The sequence below is a fragment of the Lissotriton vulgaris genome, chromosome 3_1 (assembly GCF_964263255.1).
Source record: "Lissotriton vulgaris chromosome 3_1, aLisVul1.2, whole genome shotgun sequence".
Lineage (NCBI taxonomy): Eukaryota > Metazoa > Chordata > Amphibia > Caudata > Salamandridae > Lissotriton > Lissotriton vulgaris.
Window position 1 is genome coordinate 1,270,179,505 of NC_141689.1, and position 26,305 is coordinate 1,270,205,809.

Consider the following 26,305-nt stretch of genomic DNA (forward strand, 5'->3'; position numbering starts at 1 on the left):
TAAACTACGTGGTATACCAACTTCCATGTGGCCTTTCTTAAATGGGTTCCTGGATGCGATGGATGTTTAAATGGCCGGTCCCGGTCGCTAGGAAGGCCCCCCCGTTCAACAACAAACGGGTCCTATGCAGGCACTCGGCGAGTGTTTGGCAGCAAGGATGGAATATAAAATTGTGCGCGATTCCAGGTAGCGTGCATTTTGACACGGTTGGCGGCGAGAAAGCAAGGTGACAGATGGCTGGCTTTCACCACCACCCACTGGGGAATTATTCATGCATATTTTGAAATGAACTGTGCACCCATCCGGGTTGAATGAACTTGTAGAACTTCAACATCCAGAAGGCTGTGCTGACGGCCGCGCCCCATCGAGTCTCGGTGAGGCAGGTGTTTTAAATAAACAGAGAACATTGACGAGCTCATTTCTGCACTTCCTAAAGCCACAGAAGAAGGGATGTGGTTAGTCCCGAAACGCGTCTGGCTCTTACTGAATTGGAGGTGACTTTCCTGCTGTAATCTGCTACCAGCATGCTGCCAATAAACTACGTGGTATACCAACTTCCATGTAGCCTTTCTTAAATGGGTTCCTGGATGCGATGGATGTTTAAACGGCCGGTCCCGGTCGCTAGGAGGGCCCCCCCGTTCAACAACAAACGGGTCCTATGCAGGCACTCGGCGAGTGTTTGGCAGCAAGGATGGAATATAAAATTGTGCGTGATTCCAGGTAGCGTGCATTTTGACACGGTTGGCGGCGAGAAAGCAAGGTGACAGATGGCTGGCTTTCACCACCACCCACTGGGGAATTATTCATGCATATTTTGAAATGAACTGTGCACCCATCCGGGTTGAATGAACTTGTAGAACTTCAACATCCAGAAGGCTGTGCTGACGGCCGCGCCCCATCGAGTCTCGGTGAGGCAGGTGTTTTAAATAAACAGAGAACATTGACGAGCTCATTTCTGCACTTCCTAAAGCCACAGAAGAAGGGATGTGGTTAGTCCCGAAACGCGTCTGGCTCTTACTGAATTGGAGGTGACTTTCCTGCTGTAATCTGCTACCAGCATGCTGCCAATAAACTACGTGGTATACCAACTTCCATGTGGCCTTTCTTAAATGGGTTCCTGGATGCGATGGATGTTTAAACGGCCGGTCCCGGTCGCTAGGAAGGCCCCCCCGTTCAACAACAAACGGGTCCTATGCAGGCACTCGGCGAGTGTTTGGCAGCAAGGATGGAATATAAAATTGTGCGCGATTCCAGGTAGCGTGCATTTTGACACGGTTGGCTGCGAGAAAGCAAGGTGACAGATGGCTGGCTTTCACCACCACCCACTGGGGAATTATTCATGCATATTTTGAAATGAACTGTGCACCCATCCGGGTTGAATGAACTTGTAGAACTTCAACATCCAGAAGGCTGTGCTGACGGCCGCGCCCCATCGAGTCTCGGTGAGGCAGGTGTTTTAAATAAACAGAGAACATTGACGAGCTCATTTCTGCACTTCCTAAAGCCACAGAAGAAGGGATGTGATTAGTCCCAAAACGCGTCTGGCTCTTACTGAATTGGAGGTGACTTTCCTGCTGTAATCTGCTACCAGCATGCTGCCAATAAACTACGTGGTATACCAACTTCCATGTGGCCTTTCTTAAATGGGTTCCTGGATGCGATGGATGTTTAAATGGCCGGTCCCGGTCGCTAGGAAGGCCCCCCCGTTCAACAACAAACGGGTCCTATGCAGGCACTCGGCGAGTGTTTGGCAGCAAGGATGGAATATAAAATTGTGCGCGATTCCAGGTAGCGTGCATTTTGACACGGTTGGCGGCGAGAAAGCAAGGTGACAGATGGCTGGCTTTCACCACCACCCACTGGGGAATTATTCATGCATATTTTGAAATGAACTGTGCACCCATCCGGGTTGAATGAACTTGTAGAACTTCAACATCCAGAAGGCTGTGCTGACGGCCGCGCCCCATCGAGTCTCGGTGAGGCAGGTGTTTTAAATAAACAGAGAACATTGACGAGCTCATTTCTGCACTTCCTAAAGCCACAGAATAAGGGATGTGGTTAGTCCCGAAACGCGTCTGGCTCTTACTGAATTGGAGGTGACTTTCCTGCTGTAATCTGCTACCAGCATGCTGCCAATAAACTACGTGGTATACCAACTTCCATGTGGCCTTTCTTAAATGGGTTCCTGGATGCGATGGATGTTTAAACGGCCGGTCCCGGTCGCTAGGAAGGCCCCCCCGTTCAACAACAAACGGGACGAGGCCCCTTGACTGGATCAGTCGCCGCCAGGAAATCTACACTCCTGCGCCCTTAACTGCCGGGTGAGAACTTCCTCGACTTTTGTGAATAACTTCAAGTGAGAGCCGCCACTCCATAAGGAATTTCTGGCGCATTTACTGAGCTTCTTCTATATTCATTATGATGCCTGTACACAAACACAGCAAGTAACGGATTAAATCCTATATGTTACTTTTGATATCATCAACTGAATAACTTTGGTGGACGGCCAACGACCACTAATTCGGCACTGAAGGAGTGGGACTGTGACCAATCAGTCGTCTATGACCATCCAGGTATAGGAGGTCCTTGATCATCCCACAAAAAGAAAGTTTGGGCCCACAGCTTTACTAACCACGGTACGGAGTTCTTTTGTGCCACACACGTCCTGAGGAAGACCCGCAGGTCGAGGTCCCCAGCTACCCTAGTACCACCAGACGGGTCGAAACGTCGACGCTAAACTCCTAAAAATAGGACCACTACCTTTTTCAAACATTATACATGCCAGTAAAAGAATGTATAAATGCTAAAAGAGAAATAAGCAATCAGTGGCCTTATTACATAATTTTGCTGTCTTTTGTACAGCACTGTTTTTTTCAATTTTATAAATAACCCTATGTCACTATTCTGTTGAGGCTTACACCCTTTCTATCAAAATCACTTTTTCCTTCTGTTTTTCCGGCACCTTTATAGAAGCACGTTGCTCTCTTTGTTACCGTTTGTTAAAAAATTTTATGAATGTATATATGAAATTTCCTCGCTGTGTTGGAGTAATTCATGAAAACTCCTCTTTTGAATAAATCAATTTTTTCAAGGTGGATGCATTTCTAAGTGGTTTGATAAAATCTACAAGAGGTGATTAACTGTAAACACCAATTCAGTCACAAAAATTGATTAACTGTGAGTACTGATTCATTGAGCTAATAATTGATTTCGGGTTGGGCCATTGTTTCTATGCTGATCTTTTATTGCAGCAGTCCTCTTCCCCAAATACTTATCAAAACACCAAGAAAGCTCCGGGTAAGAGCACAAAATCATTCTTAAGAAATATTTTTAGTAAAAAAAGTATTTATCGCAAAAATGTTTCAGTTCAGAAAAAGAAGAGCAATTTAAATGGAAAGGAAAGACCCATCAAAAATGTTATTGGTAGAGGAAGAGATAACTCTGTGCATGATAGTAGAAGGAAACAACAGTTTAGGGACATCCGAAAACGAATGTTCCGTAACAGGATAATAGTTAATTTATTAAAAAGTATTAAGAAAGGCCAACAGAAAGTGGCATTTTATAAGAAGAAGAAAAATGTAGAGAAAATTATTGATCATGCTTTTGAAATTAAGCGAAAGTTGTTTATTTTGGTAATCAATAGAATTAGGAAACTAAGCAAGGTAATTTCTGATTTCAAAACAAAAAGTAGATGGAAGAGAGTAGTAAATCGTAGTAACTTTTGTGAAGTTTTTTCCGGAGAATGGATGCATAGTAAGCATGGGCGGAAAATCCGTTACGCTTGAGGATTTTGCGGATTTTCGGGAAATCCGCAATCCGCGAGATTTGCGGATTTCCCACAAAATCCGCAAATTCGCACGCAGCGGATTTTTTTGGCGGCGCGCGGCGTTGGTGATACAATTTTTGCGGCGCGCGCCGTTTATCATCGTTTGCCGAGTTGTTTTTTTCGATAGTTTGCGAGTGCTGCGCCATTTTGGATCTTGCTGTGTGATCCCGCGGGAATTGGCGAGCGCGATTACGTCATCGCGGCTTGCCAGCGATAGTTTGTCAACGCGAGTACGGCGAGATCACGTCTCACGGTACTTCGCAATTGCGAGATTTGAGATGCGGCGAGCGAAAATATAAATTTGCAATTCTGCACAAGAAATCCACCAGCAAGCAGCATAAACCTTCTAGAAATGATGATTTTTATGTGAATAACTCCTTAGTTTGACATTTGCCTGCACTTTTTTAGCGAGGAGTCCATTTTGGGGAGGGGGGCAGGGGGGTGGGAGGAAGGAAGTGCCCCATAGTCTTCAACTTCCTGTTCCTGTTCAGCAGGCTCCTCCCAGTGCTTTGTCCATCTCCTGGTCACTTTTCATTTGGATGTGGACCTGGAAGGATTACTTTTTGTGGATGCTGCTGGATCTTTGGATTTGAGGCCTTTTTGACTTTCTTTGGATCACTGTTGGATTAGAAATTTTACAAGTAAGTTTGTTTGGGGCATTACAGTTGCTGCAACTAAAATTTTGGAATTTTCGATTTTTGGGCTGTTTTGGGGCCTTTTGCCCAGGGGTACTCAGTGGTGGGTGGACTGATTCTTTCTGTGGGTTGTCTTGAACTTAAACATCATGGAGGCCATAGATGAATTGGGATTGTGCTGATTTTTCTGTGTTTTTCGATTTTTTTTTTGGTAAAATTTTGTGTTTTTCGATTTTTGACCTGTTGTTGGGGCCTTGACCAGGGGTAGTGAGTGGTGCATGGGCCTAGTCTTTCTGTGGGCTGTCTTGAATTTAAACATCATGGAGGGCATGGATGGAATGGGATTGTGCAGATTTTTCAGTGATTTTCGTTTTTTGGGCCTGTACTTGTGGCCTTTTCACCAGGGGTATTTGAGTCTAGCATGGGCCTAGTCTTTCTGTGGGCTGTCTTGAATTTAAACATCATGGAGGGCATGGATGGAATGGGATTGTGCTGATTTTGCAGTGTTTTTCGATTTTTGGGGGTGTTCATGGGGAGGGACATGCCATGTGGCTGGTGGCCATTTTGAGTGCAGCTACAGGCACTGGCCATGTGCTGGCAGGCAAGTGGCCATTTTGAATGCAGGCTTTGTTGTTAGGCCTCCAACCATTTTGCCTACTTTTCAACCTTTATTTATGCCCAGGGGTAGTGAGTCTTGCATGGGCCTAGTCTTTCTGTGGGTTGTCTTGAATTTAAACATCATGGAGGCCATGGATGGAATGGGATTGTGCAGATTTTTCAGTGATTTTCGTTTTTTGGGCCTGTACTTGTGGCCTTTTCACCAGGGGTATTTGAGTCTAGCATGGGCCTAGTCTTTCTGTGGGCTGTCTTGAATTTAAACATCATGGAGGCCATGGATGGAATGGGATTGTGCTGATTTTGCAGTGTTTTTCGATTTTTGGGGGTGTTCATGGGGAGGGACATGCCATGTGGCTGGTGGCCATTTTGAGTGCAGCTACAGGCACTGGCCATGTGCTGGCAGGCAAGTGGCCATTTTGAATGCAGGCTTTGTTGTTAGGCCTCCAACCATTTTGCCTACTTTTCAACCTTTATTTATGCCCAGGGGTAGTGAGTCTTGCATGGGCCTAGTCTTTCTGTGGGTTGTCTTGAATTTAAACATCATGGAGGCCATGGATTGAATGGGATTGTGCTGATTTTGCAGTGTTTTTCGATTTTTGGGGGTGTTCATGGGGAGGGACATGCCATGTGGCTGGTGGCCATTTTGAGTGCAGCTACAGGCACTGGCCATGTGCTGGCAGGCAAGTTGCCATTTTGAATGCAGGCTTTGTTGTTAGGCCTCCAACCATTTTGCCTACTTTTCAACCTTTATTTATGCCCAGGGGTAGTGAGTCTTGCATGGGCCGAGTCTTTCTGTGGGTTGTCTTGAATTTAAACATCATGGAGGCCATGGATTGAATGGGATTGTGCTGATTTTGCAGTGTTTTTCGATTTTTGGGCCTGTACTTGTGGCCTTTTCACCAGGGGTATTTGAGTCTAGCATGGGCCTAGTCTTTCTGTGGGCTGTCTTGAATTTAAACATCATGGAGGCCATGGATGGAATGGGATTGTGCTGATTTTGCAGTGTTTTTCGATTTTTGGGGGTGTTCATGGGGAGGGACATGCCATGTGGCTGGTGGCCATTTTGAGTGCAGCTACAGGCACTGGCCATGTGCTGGCAGGCAAGTGGCCATTTTGAATGCAGGCTTTGTTGTTAGGCCTCCAACCATTTTGCCTACTTTTCAACCTTTATTTATGCCCAGGGGTAGTGAGTCTTGCATGGGCCTAGTATTTCTGTGGGTTGTCTTGAATTTAAACATCATGGAGGCCATGGATTGAATGGGATTGTGCTGATTTTGCAGTGTTTTTCGATTTTTGGGGGTGTTCATGGGGAGGGACATGCCATGTGGCTGGTGGCCATTTTGAGTGCAGCTACAGGCACTGGCCATGTGCTGGCAGGCAAGTGGCCATTTTAAATGCAGGCTTTGTTGTTAGGCCTCCAACCATTTTGCCTACTTTTCAACCTTTATTTATGCCCAGGGGTAGTGAGTCTTGCATGGGCCTAGTCTTTCTGTGGGTTGTCTTGAATTTAAACATCATGGAGGCCATGGATGGAATGGGATTGTGCAGATTTTTCAGTGATTTTCGTTTTTTGGGCCTGTACTTGTGGCCTTTTCACCAGGGGTATTTGAGTCTAGCATGGGCCTAGTCTTTCTGTGGGCTGTCTTGAATTTAAAAATCATGGAGGCCATGGATGGAATGGGATTGTGCTGATTTTGCAGTGTTTTTCGATTTTTGGGGGTGTTCATGGGGAGGGACATGCCATGTGGCTGGTGGCCATTTGGAGTGCAGCTACAGGCACTGGCCATGTGCTGGCAGGCAAGTGGCCATTTTGAATGCAGGCTTTGTTGTTAGGCCTCCAACCATTGTGCCTACTTTTCAACCTTTATTTATGCCCAGGGGTAGTGAGTCTTGCATGGGCCCAGTATTTCTGTGGGTTGTCTTGAATTTAAACATCATGGAGGCCATGGATTGAATGGGATTGTGCTGATTTTGCAGTGTTTTTCGATTTTTGGGGGAGTTCATGGGGAGGGACATGCCATGTGGCTGGTGGCCATTTTGAGTGCAGCTACAGGCACTGGCCATGTGCTGGCAGGCAAGTGGCCATTTTAAATGCAGGCTTTGTTGTTAGGCCTCCAACCATTTTGCCTACTTTTCAACCTTTATTTATGCCCAGGGGTAGTGAGTCTTGCATGGGCCTAGTCTTTCTGTGGGTTGTCTTGAATTTAAACATTATGGAGGGCATGGATGGATTGGGATTGTGCTGATTTTGCAGTGTTTTTCGATTTTTTGGTGCTCTATAACTGAACTGATGTTCCTCTGTCTTCCATTTTTTTTAGGTGCACAAGACTCAAGAGAACCACCAGTGCCTGGAAGAAGTCCTGCAGCGGTGTGTGTGTGCAGCATAACGTCACGCGACGTCACGTCTGGCCTCAGACAACTCTACAATTCGTGCAACTGCGGCCTGCTGTCTGACCTGCTCTGAAGAAGATGGCCCCGCCCCCAAAGAAAGTTCTCCGTAGCTCCTCTAGCAAGAAAGTTGCTAGTAAGGAGCAGAAGAAGCAAGTTACCAAGGAGGCTGGTGTGCCACCCGCCACTTTTTTTGGGAGCAAAAAAAAAGTACGCCTGCAGCAGCAGGATCTGCTGGGAACCAAGCTGGGAGCAGCACCCCTGCTCCATTGGGTTCAGTGCCTCCACCACCATGCCAACTTAAGTCAAAGCCCTTGAGTGCTTCAGAGGCAGTCAGTGTACTTCTCCAATCACCATCGACCAGTGATGTTGGCTCATCGCAAGAAAGTAGCAGCAATGTCCCTGAATCATCACAGGTTGTTGTAACTCATCTGACAAGTGTTGAACAACCACAGCCGCAACAACAACACCATGTGCAAGTACACGCCCAAGTACATGTGGAAGGAGAGGCAGCAAAAGGAGATGCGCAAGCAAAGGTGCATGGAGGTTCACAAGTGCCCACAATAGTTGTTCCTCCCGAAGTAGGGGCACATCAGGAAATCGACAATGAAGCCGAGGTATCATTGGAAGCCACTCCTCCTGATGATCATTCATTGTCTTCCACATCCCTAGCAAGGAAAAGATCAAGGGGGGTGTCTACATCTTCTTCAAGCCCACCTCGTTCTGATGCAAGTGATCTGTCTTGGGAACCACAACTGCGGTCTGACAGTGAGGCACACCATGATCTGACACCGGTACCTAAGCATAAAAGGAAGGTCGTCCAAAAACTCAAACCTATGGAGTGTGATGAGGCTCAACAAGAAGTGACAGATACTGCTGGTGATGAAGCCTCTCACGATGACGACGAGCCAGTCATCACAAAGGTCACTGCAGCCCCACCGGGCATGCAGCAAAGAGACATTTTGACCCTATCCCGAGAAGCTGCTGAGCGTGATGATGATGTCGGCGAGGAGGCAATGGAAATGGAATCATTAGATTTGGAGTTAAGTAGTACACCAAAACCTACCGCTTCCATATTTCTTCGCAAGAAGGTATCCACCTCGTCCTCGACCTCAATTCGTGGTGGTGAAAGTGCAAAACGTACTGAAGTTCGGCAAGCCACATCCTCCACTTCATCTGGCATTAGCAGCAGGACCACCACCACCAGTATCGCCGCCTCCTCCGGCCCCCGAAGACATTTCAAGTCTCCAGTTTGGGACTTCTTTAGTGTTTGCCCAAAAAAGGAAAACGTAGCCATTTGTAGCCTTTGTAAGCTTCGATTTAGTTGTGGTAAGCTTGGTTATAACTATGGTACCGGAGGCCAGAGAGGTCATCTTGAGAGAGCGCACCCTGTCCAATGGTTTCCGCACCTAGAGGCGGTCAAGAAAGCCGGAATTGCACGTAATGAAAACGTTGATTTTTCATCTGCTGATGACGAGGAGGTAGAAGACGATTCAAACACTTCACTTACACCCAGTTCCCATGTCAGCAGCACACCCCATGGGAGCCACACTAAGAGTGTGGGAGAGAGTGAGACATCAATGCGGAAAAGTTCATCAGCGAGCGTATCTGGGTCGAAGAGATCATCATCATCCCGTAAATCCTTGGTCCAGGGCAACATTAAAAAGATGTTGTTTACAGAAGCGCAATATGAACGCAACCACCCAATGACCCGTCTGTATAACACTAAGCTGGCTAAAATGCTAGCTCTGGACCTTCTCCCTTTTTCTTTTGTAGAAGGGGTTGGTTTTCTAGAATTAGTGACAGCGCTCTGCCCTAAATGGAAGGTTCCTAGCCGGTTCTATTTTGCCCGAGTTGCGGTTCCAGCACTACATGAAGATGTTCTGAAGGTGATTGGGGCAGCTTTGCAGAAGAGTGCTCTTCACACTATACATCTGACAACAGACATGTGGACCAGTGGCGCAGGCGCTGATTACATGTGCATCACTGCACACTGGGTCTCTTTTTCAGGGGCTAAAGCAAAGCTAAACTCGGTGTTGACACTAACATTGTTTTTAAAGGTGCTCGGAAACATGCAACACTAGCCATGTTTGGTTTGGAGAAACGTCACACAGCAGAAAACATTTTGGATGTCTTTAACACAAAGGTCCTTAACTGTCTGTCCCCACTAAAACGCAAGGTTGGTTATGTTTCCACGGACAATGGCGCCAATATAGTTAAGGCCATGAGGGACGGTTACTATTTCAGAGTGCTGTGTTTGGCGCACTGTATAAACCTGGTTGTCCAAAAATTCTTGGGTAATAAACGCAGTGCAGCGTACAGTGTATTGGAGACCTGCCGAAAAATTTGCAAGCATTTCAGTCATTCTTTTAAGGCCCGGAAGCAGCTGAGGAGCCTGCTATATCAATGTCAAATGCCAGTGAAAGCACTCATCCAGGAGGTGGTAACACGTTGGAACTCAACCTTCTACATGCTTGAGCGTCTGTATGAGCAGTATACGGAACTCGATCAATATTTCTTGAAAGAGGGTATAGAGGAGCTGAGGATGGGTGGGCCGCAATGGAACATAGTTGAAAGCCTGACACGCATGCTTCGTCCTTTTGAGGTCTTCACGCGTGCAGTCAGCAAGGAGGACTCTAATTTGGGAAAAGCTATCCCATTGTTGTACATGCTGGAGGACCAACTGAAGGAGGTGTGTTCTGTGTTTGGAAAAGATGACAAAAAGCAAGACTCTTTGCTTCTGGCTGAGCAATTATTAGAGCTCCTACAAGGTGATGAACGTCTTAAAAAGATCCACTCAGAACAGCATTACATTTGTGCTACTATTCTGGATCCACGCTACAAAAAGGCGCTGGCAGGCCAAGCATTCTTTCCTTTTGATGATGAACATGTTCCAAAGTACAAACGTTGGCTAGCCTTGTCAGCCAAGAAGTTTGAAACAGAACGGCTGGAAATTGAAGGAAATGGCAGTACATCAGCAGGCCATCCCCAGTCAAAACAATCCACTTCTGCACCTGTGGCTGTTGCACAAGTGACCTCTCAGCCGTTAAAGACACCGGCAACCGGATCATCTGCACGAAAGACAACAGAAACATTGGAGGCTGAAGAGGATTGGCTAGCTCTGCGTGGGTTTGGTTCTCAAAAGGTCAGAGGCACAGCAAGAGCTAAGCAAAGTGGAGGTACCTTGGATGAGGACCTTGAGTCGATGGTGAAGGACTATCTGAATGACTCAACAGAGGTCTATGTTAATTCTGACCCATTGGCGTATTGGCATGGGAAAAAAGAATTGTGGCCACAGCTCACCAACCTGGCTTTAAACTACTTGTCTTGCCCACTCGCAAGTGTGTCTTCTGAACGGGTTTTCAGTGCGGCTGGTGGGATTGTAACTCCCAAACGGAGCCGCCTCTCGCCCAAAAATGTGGAGAGGTTAACAATGATCAAGATGAATCAGCACCTCATACCACCAGATTTCAGAGTACGAGAGAGCGTGCCGGATGAAGAGGAGGTGGCCAGCAACATAGATGAGGGAATTTCTACTCTGTCAGGTGACACTGACCTCACCCTGCCTGAATTCGCAGAGTATGATGACGAAGCCTTATTCTTATTCCTGGACCGTGATAGCGACTTCGAGCCCTGAAAATGAGACAACGAATCAATAACTTTCTTTTTCATCCTTATTCACTTTTATTCCTGTGTGTCTGTCTTTCTTTGTTGTGCACAGTTAATATAATTCAAACTTTAATCAGACAATCACAAAAACAAGCCCATCAGCAGAACTGTCTTCACTTGTTTGCTAATTTATTTGAAGGTGCCGCAGTCTGCATTCCTCAGGTTCACAAGTTCAGAAGAACATGCTCCTCTATCCTCCTCCTCCAGACTCCTATTTCCATCAAAGCAGAGGGCTGGTTTACGCCCAATGAAGAAAGACTCAGCACTTGTGGGGGTGTTGTTCTACCTCTTTGCAGGTGAGTTGACGGGTCTGGGGCCATTGCTGGGAAGCACTAAAAGTGGTTTGGACCAAATCCGAGGCGGAATTTTTTTTGTGTTTTTGATGACTTGCTTGCCTTTGAGGTGCTCTTAGGGGGGGTTCCATCTGTTTGTGGGTGAGTTTCGTGGTCTGGGAGCATTGCTGGGACACTCTAATCTTGATTGCATTTGCTTTTCAGGAAATCCGTCGTGCCAACCCTGACTTATGGCCTAGCTACGCAGCACGTTTGGACCGAAGGCCCAGAAATATTGCAAGTATGAGATTTTGCTTTTGGCCTGTTTGGGGGTGTTATGCTTCTTGGCGGGTGGGTTGCCGGGTCTTGGGGCATTCCTGGGAAGGTCTAATACCGGGTAGAAGTGGTTGGGACAAAATCCAGGCCGATTTTTTTTTTGGCTATTTCTGACATTTTGCTCTATGTAGCGTTTTCGGGGGCCTGTTTGGGGGGCTTCCTGGTGTTTGTGGGTGAGTTTCGTGGTCTGGGAGCACTGCTGGGACACTCTAATCTTGATTGCATTTGCTTTTCAGGAAATCCGTCGTGCCAACCCCGACTTATGGCCTAGCTACGCAGCGCGTTTGGACCGAAGGCCCAGAAATATTGCAAGTATGAGATTTTGCTTTTGGCCTGTTTGGGGGTGTTATGCTTCTTGGCGGGTGGGTTGCCGGGTCTTGGGGCATTCCTGGGAAGGTCTAATACCGGGTAGAAGTGGTTGGGACAAAATCCAGGCCGATTTTTTTTTTGGCTATTTCTGACATTTTGCTCTATGTAGCATTTTCGGGGGCCTGTTTGGGGGGCTTCCTTGTGTTTGTGGGTGAGTTTCGTGGTCTGGGAGCACTGCTGGGACACTCTAATCTTGATTGCATTTGCTTTTCAGGAAATCCGTCGTGCCAACCCCGACTTATGGCCTAGCTACGCAGCGCGTTTGGACCGAAGGCCCAGAAATATTGCAAGTATGAGATTTTGCTTTTGGCCTGTTTGGGGAAGTTATGCTTCTTGGCGGGTGGGTTGCCGGGTCTTGGGGCATTCCTGGGAAGGTCTAATACCGGGTAGAAGTGGTTGGGACAAAATCCAGGCCGATTTTTTTTTTGGCTATTTCTGACATTTTGCTCTATGTAGCGTTTTCGGGGGCCTGTTTGGGGGGCTTCCTGGTGTTTGTGGGTGAGTTTCGTGGTCTGGGAGCACTGCTGGGACACTCTAATCTTGATTGCATTTGCTTTTCAGGAAATCCGTCGTGCCAACCCCGACTTATGGCCTAGCTACGCAGCGCGTTTGGACCGAAGGCCCAGAAATATTGCAAGTATGAGATTTTGCTTTTGGCCTGTTTGGGGATGTTATGCTTCTTGGCGGGTGGGTTGCCGGGTCTTGGGGCATTCCTGGGAAGGTCTAATACCGGGGTAGAAGTGGTTGGGACAAAATCCAGGCCGATTTTTTTTTGGGCTATTTCTGACATTTTGCTCTATGTAGCGTTTTTGGGGGCCTGTTTGGGGGGCTTCCTGGTGTTTGTGGGTGAGTTTCGTGGTCTGGGAGCACTGCTGGGACACTCTAATCTTGATTGCATTTGCTTTTCAGGAAATCCGTCGTGCCAACCCCGACTTATGGCTTAGCTACGCAGCGCGTTTGGACCGAAGGCCCAGAAATATTGCAAGTATGAGATTTTGCTTTTGGCCTGTTTGGGGGTGTTATGCTTCTTGGCGGGTGGGTTGCCGGGTCTTGGGGCATTCCTGGGAAGGTCTAATACCGGGTAGAAGTGGTTGGGACAAAATCCAGGCCGATTTTTTTTTTGGCTATTTCTGACATTTTGCTCTATGTAGCGTTTTCGGGGGCCTGTTTGGGGGGCTTCCTGGTGTTTGGTGGTGAGTTTCGTGGTCTGGGAGCACTGCTGGGACACTCTAATCTTGATTGCATTTCCTTTTCAGGAAATCCGTCGTGCCAACCCCGACTTATGGCCTAGCTACGCAGCGCGTTTGGACCGAAGGCCCAGAAATATTGCAAGTATGAGATTTTGCTTTTGGCCTGTTTGGGGATGTTATGCTTCTTGGCGGGTGGGTTGCCGGGTCTTGGGGCATTCCTGGGAAGGTCTAATACCGGGTAGAAGTGGTTGGGACAAAATCCAGGCCGATTTTTTTTTGGCTATTTCTGCAATTTTGCTCTATGTAGCGTTTTCGGGGGCCTGTTTGGGGGGCTTCCTGGTGTTTGTGGGTGAGTTTCGTGGTCTGGGAGCACTGCTGGCTATATATACTTTACTTTGCAAGAGGTTTGAAGCAAATCCATGGTGGCAGAGGGGACTTAGGGCATAGCTGCAGAGCGCGCGCGGAGTGATTTGGGAAATTTGTGAAAAATTGACTAAGTCCCCATTTTTGTACTTTTGCTCTTTGGCTGTTTGGGGGTCTTCTACTCGTTTTCTCCTGGGTTGACGGCTCTGTGGCCATTGCTGGGAAGCTCTAATACCGGATAAAAGTGTTTTGGACCAAATCCCAGGCGGAATTTTTTTGTGTTTTTGATGACTTGCTTGCCTTTGAGGTGCTCTTAGGGGGGGTCCGTCTGTTTGTGGGTGAGTTTCGTGGTCTGGGAGCATTGCTGGGACACTCTAATCTTGATTGCATTTGCTTTTCAGGAAATCCGTCGTGCCAACCCCGACTTATGGCTTAGCTACGCAGCGCGTTTGGACCGAAGGCCCAGAAATATTGCAAGTATGAGATTTTGCTTTTGGCCTGTTTGGGGGTGTTATGCTTCTTGGCGGGTGGGTTGCCGGGTCTTGGGGCATTCCTGGGAAGGTCTAATACCGGGTAGAAGTGGTTGGGACAAAATCCAGGCCGATTTTTTTTTTGGCTATTTCTGACATTTTGCTCTATGTAGCGTTTTCGGGGGCCTGTTTGGGGGGCTTCCTGGTGTTTGTGGGTGAGTTTCGTGGTCTGGGAGCACTGCTGGGACACTCTAATCTTGATTGCATTTCCTTTTCAGGAAATCCGTCGTGCCAACCCCGACTTATGGCCTAGCTACGCAGCGCGTTTGGACCGAAGGCCCAGAAATATTGCAAGTATGAGATTTTGCTTTTGGCCTGTTTGGGGATGTTATGCTTCTTGGCGGGTGGGTTGCCGGGTCTTGGGGCATTCCTGGGAAGGTCTAATACCGGGTAGAAGTGGTTGGGACAAAATCCAGGCCGATTTTTTTTTGGGCTATTTCTGACATTTTGCTCTATGTAGCGTTTTCGGGGGCCTGTTTGGGGGGCTTCCTGGTGTTTGTGGGTGAGTTTCGTGGTCTGGGAGCACTGCTGGGACACTCTAATCTTGATTGCATTTGCTTTTCAGGAAATCCGTCGTGCCAACCCCGACTTATGGCCTAGCTACGCAGCGCGTTTGGACCGAAGGCCCAGAAATATTGCAAGTATGAGATTTTGCTTTTGGCCTGTTTGGGGGTGTTATGCTTCTTGGCGGGTGGGTTGCCGGGTCTTGGGGCATTCCTGGGAAGGTCTAATACCGGGTAGAAGTGGTTGGGACAAAATCCAGGCCGATTTTTTTTTGGCTATTTCTGCAATTTTGCTCTATGTAGCGTTTTCGGGGGCCTGTTTGGGGGGCTTCCTGGTGTTTGTGGGTGAGTTTCGTGGTCTGGGAGCACTGCTGGCTATATATACTTTACTTTGCAAGAGGTTTGAAGCAAATCCATGGTGGCAGAGGGGACTTAGGGCATAGCTGCAGAGCGCGCGCGGAGTGATTTGGGAAATTTGTGAAAAATTGACTAAGTCCCCATTTTTGTACTTTTGCTCTTTGGCTGTTTGGGGGTCTTCTACTCGTTTTCTCCTGGGTTGACGGCTCTGTGGCCATTGCTGGGAAGCTCTAATACCGGATAAAAGTGTTTTGGACCAAATCCCAGGCGGAATTTTTTTGTGTTTTTGATGACTTGCTTGCCTTTGAGGTGCTCTTAGGGGGGGTCCGTCTGTTTGTGGGTGAGTTTCGTGGTCTGGGAGCATTGCTGGGACACTCTAATCTTGATTGCATTTGCTTTTCAGGAAATCCGTTGTGCCAACCCCGACTTATGGCCTAGCTACGCAGCGCGTTTGGACCGAAGGCCCAGAAATATTGCAAGTATGAGATTTTGCTTTTGGCCTGTTTGGGGGTGTTTTGCTTCTTGGCGGGTGGGTGGCTGGGTCTTGGGGCATTCCTGGGAAGGTCTAATACCGGGTAGAAGTGGTTGGGACAAAATCCAGGCCGATTTTTTTTTTGGCTATTTCTGACATTTTGCTCTATGTAGCGTTTTCGGGGGCCTGTTTGGGGGGCTTCCTGGTGTTTGTGGGTGAGTTTCGTGGTCTGGGAGCACTGCTGGCTATATATACTTTACTTTGCAAGAGGTTTGAAGCAAATCCATGGTGGCAGAGGGGACTTAGGGCCTAGCTGCAGAGCGCGCGCGGAGTGATTTGGGAAATTTGTGAAAAATTGACTAAGTCCCCATTTTTGTACTTTTGCTCTTTGGCTGTTTGGGGGTCTTCTACTCGTTTTCTCCTGGGTTGACAGCTCTGGGGCCATTGCTGGGAAGCTCTAATACCGGATAAAAGTGTTTTGGACCAAATCCCAGGCGGAATATTTTTTGTGTTTTTGATGACTTGCTTGCCTTTGAGGTGCTCTTAGGGGGGGTTCCGTCTGTTTGTGGGTGAGTTTCGTGGTCTGGGAGCATTGCTGGGACACTCTAATCTTGATTGCATTTGCTTTTCAGGAAATCCGTTGTGCCAACCCCGACTTATGGCCTAGGTACGCAGCGCGTTTGGACCGAAGGCCCAGAAATATTGCAAGTATGAGATTTTGCTTTTGGCCTGTTTGGGGGTGTTATGCTTCTTGGCGGGTGGGTTGCCGGGTCTTGGGGCATTCCTGGGAAGGTCTAATACCGGGTAGAAGTGGTTGGGACAAAATCCAGGCCGATTTTTTTTTTGGCTATTTCTGACATTTTGCTCTATGTAGCGTTTTCGGGGGCCTGTTTGGGGGGCTTCCTGGTGTTTGTGGGTGAGTTTCGTGGTCTGGGAGCACTGCTGGGACACTCTAATCTTGATTGCATTTGCTTTTCAGGAAATCCGTCGTGCCAACCCCGACTTATGGCCTAGCTACGCAGCGCGTTTGGACCGAAGGCCCAGAAATATTGCAAGTATGAGATTTTGCTTTTGGCCTGTTTGGGGAAGTTATGCTTCTTGGCGGGTGGGTTGCCGGGTCTTGGGGCATTCCTGGGAAGGTCTAATACCGGGTAGAAGTGGTTGGGACAAAATCCAGGCCGATTTTTTTTTTGGCTATTTCTGACATTTTGCTCTATGTAGCGTTTTCGGGGGCCTGTTTGGGGGGCTTCCTGGTGTTTGTGGGTGAGTTTCGTGGTCTGGGAGCACTGCTGGGACACTCTAATCTTGATTGCATTTGCTTTTCAGGAAATCCGTCGTGCCAACCCCGACTTATGGCCTAGCTACGCAGCGCGTTTGGACCGAAGGCCCAGAAATATTGCAAGTATGAGATTTTGCTTTTGGCCTGTTTGGGGGTGTTATGCTTCTTGGCGGGTGGGTTGCCGGGTCTTGGGGCATTCCTGGGAAGGTCTAATACCGGGTAGAAGTGGTTGGGACAAAATCCAGGCCGATTTTTTTTTTGGCTATTTCTGACATTTTGCTCTATGTAGCGTTTTCGGGGGCCTGTTTGGGGGGCTTCCTGGTGTTTGTGGGTGAGTTTCGTGGTCTGGGAGCACTGCTGGGACACTCTAATCTTGATTGCATTTGCTTTTCAGGAAATCCGTCGTGCCAACCCCGACTTATGGCCTAGCTACGCAGCGCGTTTGGACCGAAGGCCCAGAAATATTGCAAGTATGAGATTTTGCTTTTGGCCTGTTTGGGGATGTTATGCTTCTTGGCGGGTGGGTTGCCGGGTCTTGGGGCATTCCTGGGAAGGTCTAATACCGGGTAGAAGTGGTTGGGACAAAATCCAGGCCGATTTTTTTTTGGCTATTTCTGACATTTTGCTCTATGTAGCGTTTTCGGGGGCCTGTTTGGGGGGCTTCCTGGTGTTTGTGGGTGAGTTTCGTGGTCTGGGAGCACTGCTGGGACACTCTAATCTTGATTGCATTTGCTTTTCAGGAAATCCGTCGTGCCAACCCCGACTTATGGCCTAGCTACGCAGCGCGTTTGGACCGAAGGCCCAGAAATATTGCAAGTATGAGATTTTGCTTTTGGCCTGTTTGGGGGTGTTATGCTTCTTGGCGGGTGGGTTGCCGGGTCTTGGGGCATTCCTGGGAAGGTCTAATACCGGGTAGAAGTGGTTGGGACAAAATCCAGGCCAATTTTTTTTTTGGCTATTTCTGACATTTTGCTCTATGTAGCGTTTTCGGGGGCCTGTTTGGGGGGCTTCCTGGTGTTTGTGGGTGAGTTTCGTGGTCTGGGAGCACTGCTGGGACACTCTAATCTTGATTGCATTTGCTTTTCAGGAAATCCGTCGTGCCAACCCCGACTTATGGCCTAGCTACGCAGCGCGTTTGGACCGAAGGCCCAGAAATATTGCAAGTATGAGATTTTGCTTTTGGCCTGTTTGGGGATGTTATGCTTCTTGGCGGGTGGGTTGCCGGGTCTTGGGGCATTCCTGGGAAGGTCTAATACCGGGTAGAAGTGGTTGGGACAAAATCCAGGCCGATTTTTTTTTTGGCTATTTCTGACATTTTGCTCTATGTAGCGTTTTCGGGGGCCTGTTTGGGGGGCTTCCTGGTGTTTGTGGGTGAGTTTCGTGGTCTGGGAGCACTGCTGGGACACTCTAATCTTGATTGCATTTGCTTTTCAGGAAATCCGTCGTGCCAACCCCGACTTATGGCCTAGCTACGCAGCGCGTTTGGACCGAAGGCCCAGAAATATTGCAAGTATGAGATTTTGCTTTTGGCCTGTTTGGGGGTGTTATGCTTCTTGGCGGGTGGGTTGCCGGGTCTTGGGGCATTCCTGGGAAGGTCTAATACCGGGTAGAAGTGGTTGGGACAAAATCCAGGCCGATTTTTTTTTGGCTATTTCTGACATTTTGCTCTATGTAGCGTTTTCGGGGGCCTGTTTGGGGGGCTTCCTGGTGTTTGTGGGTGAGTTTCGTGGTCTGGGAGCACTGCTGGCTATATATACTTTACTTTGCAAGAGGTTTGAAGCAAATCCATGGTGGCAGAGGGGACTTAGGGCCTAGCTGCAGAGCGCGCGCGGAGTGATTTGGGAAATTTGTGAAAAATTGACTAAGTCCCCATTTTTGTACTTTTGCTCTTTGGCTGTTTGGGGGTCTTCTACTCGTTTTCTCCTGGGTTGACGGCTCTGGGGCCATTGCTGGGAAGCTCTAATACCGGATAAAAGTGTTTTGGACCAAATCCCAGGCGGAATTTTTTTTGTGTTTTTGATGACTTGCTTGCCTTTGAGGTGCTCTTAGGGGGGGTCCGTCTGTTTGTGGGTGAGTTTCGTGGTCTGGGAGCATTGCTGGGACACTCTAATCTTGATTGCATTTGCTTTTCAGGAAATCCGTTGTGCCAACCCCGACTTATGGCCTAGCTACGCAGCGCGTTTGGACCGAAGGCCCAGAAATATTGCAAGTATGAGATTTTGCTTTTGGCCTGTTTGGGGGTGTTTTGCTTCTTGGCGGGTGGGTTGCTGGGTCTTGGGGCATTCCTGGGAAGGTCTAATACCGGGTAGAAGTGGTTGGGACAAAATCCAGGCCGATTTTTTTTTGGCTATTTCTGACATTTTGCTCTATGTAGCGTTTTCGGGGGCCTGTTTGGGGGGCTTCCTGGTGTTTGTGGGTGAGTTTCGTGGTCTGGGAGCACTGCTGGCTATATATACTTTACTTTGCAAGAGGTTTGAAGCAAATCCATGGTGGCAGAGGGGACTTAGGGCCTAGCTGCAGAGCGCGCGCGGAGTGATTTGGGAAATTTGTGAAAAATTGACTAAGTCCCCATTTTTGTACTTTTGCTCTTTGGCTGTTTGGGGGTCTTCTACTCGTTTTCTCCTGGGTTGACAGCTCTGGGGCCATTGCTGGGAAGCTCTAATACCGGATAAAAGTGTTTTGGACCAAATCCCAGGCGGAATTTTTTTTGTGTTTTTGATGACTTGCTTGCCTTTGAGGTGCTCTTAGGGGGGGTTCCGTCTGTTTGTGGGTGAGTTTCGTGGTCTGGGAGCATTGCTGGGACACTCTAATCTTGATTGCATTTGCTTTTCAGGAAATCCGTTGTGCCAACCCCGACTTATGGCCTAGGTACGCAGCGCGTTTGGACCGAAGGCCCAGAAATATTGCAAGTATGAGATTTTGCTTTTGGCCTGTTTGGGGGTGTTATGCTTCTTGGCGGGTGGGTTGCCGGGTCTTGGGGCATTCCTGGGAAGGTCTAATACCGGGTAGAAGTGGTTGGGACAAAATCCAGGCCGATTTTTTTTTTGGCTATTTCTGACATTTTGCTCTATGTAGCGTTTTCGGGGGCCTGTTTGGGGGGCTTCCTGGTGTTTGTGGGTGAGTTTCGTGGTCTGGGAGCACTGCTGGGACACTCTAATCTTGATTGCATTTGCTTTTCAGGAAATCCGTCGTGCCAACCCCGACTTATGGCCTAGCTACGCAGCGCGTTTGGACCGAAGGCCCAGAAATATTGCTAGTATGAGATTTTGCTTTTGGCCTGTTTGGGGGTGTTATGCTTCTTGGCGGGTGGGTTGCCGGGTCTTGGGGCATTCCTGGGAAGGTCTAATACCGGGTAGAAGTGGTTGGGACAAAATCCGCGCGGAAAAGCCTTTAGTTTTGGCACTTTTTGTAACTTAGGGTTCGTTTAGGTTAGCCCTAGCAGCAGGATTGCATGTGTTTCGGGGTGTTCTAGATTTTTCCAACTGAGTTCTGGGGTCTTAGAGCACTCGTGAGAATGTGTAATTTTGGTTGCAAGTCATTTGAAGAAAATCCAGGTGGGAAAGGGGGGATTTGGCATAGTTAAAGAAAGCCTTTGCCACTATTCTTAACTTAGGGTTCGTTAGGGTTAGCAGTATTTCTATTGCATGTGTTTGAGTGGGGGGGATTTCGAGTCTTGGAGCGATGCAGGCTATGGCTACTTTTGCTTGGTTGCTTGCAAGTGGTTTGAATGCAATCCACGGTGGGTAATGGGTAATTAGGAAGGGGGTACTTCGGCCTACTTTTACTTTCAAAGTAAGTTTTGTCGCCAGTTTTCTGCTAGGCCTCGTTTTTTGAGATTTGATTGGGGGTCTTCTACATTTTTGCGACTGGCTTTAGTAAGGGTCTGGGTGGGAGCACTGCTAGGAAGATCTAATTTTGTTCTAAAACACAGTTTACAGTACACCTAGCTTGAGGGGCAAGATCCGCTACATTAATTTGCCCATACTTATTTATCCTTCAAAAGGTGACTCAGAGTACGCACTTTCAAAAATATTGTACTGTCTACTAGGAAAATCAAATTGTGACTTTTTGCACTCCACAGCCTACATACCTTATATTTATTTATCAGTGGTGTTGTAATATTATATCACTTCCTGTTTTTCGTTGAATAATTACAGGCCGGGTTTCAGTCTCTGCAATGGGGAAAAAAGGATGGAGTCAGGCTTCACAGTAGCGAGCCACAATTCAGCATCAGGCAGGCAGTGGACAGGGTGTCTTCTGGTGACCAACATCGATGGACGAGGCGTCGGCTGCAATGGAGGAGTGCCGCTAATAGGAGGATTTTTTTTCTGCAGGCAACTTACTTACCACTTCCAACAGGACCACTACAACCACATAGATACAGTATCCCTTGCCTTTTTCTCTGACTGTGACTGCATTTCTTGGCTCTCTCTCGGCTTCTACATTGATCCCTTAACACATCACTTAGTCCACTCCACTATCACATCTGCACCACACATAGTCATTTGTAAGTGCTCCTACGTAATTCGCAAGTCGCAGCACGCCCCAGGCCGTAGAGGACTGGGATGGCCCCAATGATGAAGCATGTCACCAAGGGGCAACCCTGGTGAGTGAGGGGACACCTAGAAAAAAAGCAATTTCTCCTTTTCTATCTACTATACCTTCCAGACCAACCCCACTGAGTGTTGTTGTGAATGGATTTATAGTGACCAGCAAGGCTCTCGGGTATCTGGCTACAGAGACCTTATGTTGAATATCGTTATCAATAATTTACAAATAGGCCCTTTACTGCTGCATTCTTTCTTCCACAGTTGTCGAATGTACTACTTACTTTTCACTGACATGCATGCAGTAGTGCATGCACTTTCAAAGATTGATGGATAGGTTTGTACCCAAAGAATTGTTTATGTTCAATTGTTTGTCTATGCTGTGCTTTTTTTTACAGGGTGTCTTCTGGTGACCAACATCGATGGACGAAGCGTCGGCTGCAATGGAGGAGTGCCGCTAATAGGAGGATTTTTTTTCTGCAGGCAACTTACTTACCACTTCCAACAGGACCACTACAACCACATAGATACAGTATCCCTTGCCTTTTTCTCTGACTGTGACTGCATTTCTTGGCTCTCTCTAGGCTTCTAAATTGATCCCTTAACACATCACTTAGTCCACTCCACTATCACATCTGCACCACACATAGTCATTTGTAAGTGCTCCTACGTAATTCGCAAGTCGCTGCACGCCCCAGGCCGTAGAGGACTGGGATGGCCCCAATGATGAAGCATGTCACCAAGGGGCAACCCTGGTGAGTGAGGGGACACCTAGAAAAAGAGCAATTTCTCCTTTTCTATCTACTATACCTTCTGTCAGGTTACGCAGCCCCTAAGCGCCTACCGTACTATGAAACTACATTTCCCATGAGTAGGCGGGAGACTTGCAGGAAGTTTATCTGGGGAACAGACGCGCTTCCTGTTGCGCGTTATTCTGGTTTCTGTTCTGCACCGGCATGAGAGCGGACGCTCTGCATGCTTTTCTATCGTGTCTCCTGTGGACTATCACCTCCCCCCCCCCCTGAGGCTCAGTGGGGAGCGCTTCCGTGTTCTGTCCTTGGCGGTAGACGGACTTCATGCGTCTTCAGGTAAAGCCGCTCTAAACTCTTCGGCCGCCCGTGCGGTCAGCTGATTACTGCCTGAACGGATTGTTAAGGGAGGTTCTGTGACTGTTTTCTAACAGAATTCTAGCTTTGATGAATTCCTGTTTGGTTGAATTGTGTGTGGCGGAGCACAGTGGCGGTCTATACCACGTGTTAGCGTTCACATCAGGGATCGTTTTTGTACTATTAAAATGGAGCGCGGTAGTAAGGACAACTACGCGTCTCCGTTGTATAACTGTGTATTTCAAAGGACCTCCATAACTGGGCATGTAGTGAGGTAACTACAGGCTACCCCAGTTCTCTTTGTGTAGTGCACCGTGGGGTGTGTTGTTGGCAGAATTCAGTGGTGGTCGCAACAGCAACTACGTTTTTCTGTTTGACCTTCACCAAAGATTCTCTACTGGGTCATTACTTAGAGAGCGCAGTGTTGTAGTTCTTGCTTCCTACACACTACCGTTTCCCTCTTCCTTTTTGTTGGACCATACATCTTTGCTTTGACTATTTGGAACCCCCTTTGTACATTGAGTCCTCTACCATGTTTGTGGTATGTTGTGAGTAGTGGGTTTGATGTCTTAGTATAACGCGAGTGTGTTTGGTGCGACAGGAGTGTGTTCGTTAACTATATGTTTATGTGTTTCTTAGGCCTTCCTCACAGATTGTGGCAGAAGGGCTATAGTATTTCCTATCCAAGGTCATGTTTTCTTGGTGCTCAGGTACTTGTCTACTTCCTTGGTTATTTAGTGAGACTATATGAGAGTACCCTTGTATGTTAGGACAGCACTTCACTGATGCCTGTCTTGTCTTCTGTTACAGGTATCCTTTCCCTGCTGACCCTACCTTTACCCATCCCACATTTTTTATTTTAGTTTGTTATTTTTCTCCCCCGCCTAATGGCTCGAACACCCTGTGTTTACACTTCTGGGTGTTGGTGACATTTGGAGGTGGAACCATATTTGCATCGACTGGATCACGGGGAGTAAACCTGACACCTTCCAGACCAACCCCATTGAGTGTTGTTGTGAATGGATTTATAGTGACCAGCAAGGCTCTCGGGTATCTGGCTACAGAGACCTTATGTTGAATATCGTTATTAATAATTCCACACAGGCCCTGTACTGTCGCATTCTTTCTTTCCACAGTTGTCGAATGTACTACTTACTTTTCACTGACATGCATGCAGTAGTGCATGCACTTTCAAAGATTGATGGATAGGTTTGTACCCAAAGATTTGTTTATGTTCACAATAGTTTGTCTATGCTGTGCTATTTTTTCTTGTCTCCCAAAACCTTTCCCAAAAACCCCCGTACCCATCCATTTTTCAAACCCTAACCCTCTTCCCCCGGGCTGTGTGGTTTTGATTGATGTGTGACTAAATTATTATTACAGCAATAAATCCACACCCTTGCTGGGTGGGGAGGATAAGGTGATAGCAACAGGCTGGTGAAGAAATCCGAGGATATATTCTTACTCTGCTTGACAAAGAACCATTGCTAATGTGAAAGAACTTCAACCGAATTAGTAGTTATACTTTACCATTTGTTAGGCTACAATGTGGCACTGCTCTACTGTACTTCTGTCACCTGCTATATTCTCAGTTGTACCGTTGAATTGCTCAGGAGGACAAACCAGATTTCATTATCTTTTTTTTCATAGGCATGCAACTGCCACTGTGTCACACCACTAGTACCACCGCTATGAGGAAATTTTATCCGACCAAGATTGCCAACGTTATTCGGTGTTTCCCGTGGAGCCAGCCCTGGGTCTAGCCCTACTTTCAAACACAAATTACAGGTAAGATAAGCGTTTGGTGGTTTGGGGGTATAATGGAGTATTAGTACGAGAGACGAGAGACTGAAGGTAGTACTACTAAAGTCCTAGGACTCTTGGATTCACTTCACTTAGTCTGTGAGAGGCACTTAGTGTTGAAAACATTTGGGCATTTACACTTAAAGGAAGAAAATGGAACTAAACTTTCAGGAAAACAGTCAACGTTAAACCCCCACCCACCAGGCAAGCAGTAAAAAACAGGTATGCTCAGATAAAGTTTGAAAAAGTATATTTATATCCCTAACAAAATAATCTCCCGCAAGACCCTCCCTAACCCCAACGATTGTCCTTCAAAAGTCCCCAAAAACCCAACTCCCAATTCCCACCCCCCAAAAGACTCTAAAAAAGGGGCAAGGGACACTATGGGTGGATGCTGTTAACTTTTTGGGCCAGGGCATCATGCTCCTCGCGGAGCAAGGCGAGCTCCTGCTGAAGGCGGGACACCATCAGGGTAGTGCGGCGCAGGCGTGCCTTCACTGCCTTGCAGGTGCAATGCCTGTGAGAGGCAGCTGTTGGCCTTGCTGCTCGGCGGTGGCGTTTGCCTTTGGCAGCCCGGCTCAGTCTGGGTGGACCACTGTGCTGGGTGGCAGCCCGTGGGGCCACGGAGGCCGATGCAGACGACGTTGTTGTAGTTGTCGACTGCACACTTTCCACGTCCTCCAGGGCCACCAGCCGCTGATATTCCGCAACAGTGGCCTCGATCCTCCGTTGCCGGGCCGCTCTAGCCAGCTCCTTCCTCCTTGTTCGTTTGGAAGGAGAACCTATATGAAGAAAGAAAGACATAGTCTGTAACCAATGCTCTTTAGGATTAACTCAATCATTCAGCAGAAATTTGTGTTGCAGTACAACTAGCAACTTGCAAGCGCATTACATAACTATTGAGGCCAGTATCTATCTAACCTCACACTTCTTCATCCTTGCTCTAACATTAGTGGGAGTTTAAGGAACAAATTCTACGAGCACTGTGGACTTCCATTGGAGTCGACTATGAAAGTACACCAGTCTTATTCTTCTTCTTATCTCTTGTTGTGGAAAATTGGTACGTTATTTTCTGCAAGCCGGCATAATGCCAGCGCAGTAAACTTGCACCCGAGAAAAAGAGACGCACGCCATAAGGAGTGACCTAGACTTGCGTTGCCGTTGCGTTACTGTACCCGTCCAGTACATGCAGGTGGTAAAGCTCTTACTTTTCTATTACGGGTGGCACTGAGAATACGCTGTTACAACTCAAGGGCTACTGCTTAATTAATTTAACTTTCACCCTACAGTGGAAATGAGTACTAGAAATGGAAAATTGAAGAAGATAAATAATCGGATTATCTATCACTTCACATGGGATGTTTTTGCTTATATATGGGATGACTTTAGGTGCTTTGCTTTTATTGAGTGACCAGTGATACATCCACACATGAATGACTGAGTACTACTAAACTTATTAAGAGAGGTAGGGAGTGGCCACCATAATAACCGGATCTATGCAGTGCTTGCAATACAAACTACTGCTACTATTTATGGTAGTATTTGGACAAAATTAAAAGTTCTTTTCCTTGCCTTTCCTACACTGGAACGGACGTGCGGGTGCAGTGTTACATGCTCTTCAAAGTTACACTTAGTTCATCCACTGACCGTCTACTCTCTCTAGATCATGGGTACTCACAAACTTTCTCTCAGGGGCTACATTTACAGTGTAGTTTGGGGCCGAGGGCCGCACTGGTGGGGGCAGAATCAGAGGGGGCGGGGCTAAAGCAAAACGATAACTTGTGACCATGAGGTTGCACACAGGTCCCTGCAGCAGATGCCCTCATCCACTGAGCCACCAGACCCAGCATTTACATACATCTCTCTCCCTCCTGCTCTCCCTCCTGCCCTCCCTCTATCTCTCTCTCCCTCCTGCCCTCTCTCTCCCTCCCCCTCTGTCATCTCACTGTGTGTGTGTCTATCTGTGTCAGCCTTCAGCCCGGGTTGAGACCGCTTCCTCAACGCGCACACACAGACAACAACACCAAAGTACTTAAAAGGTC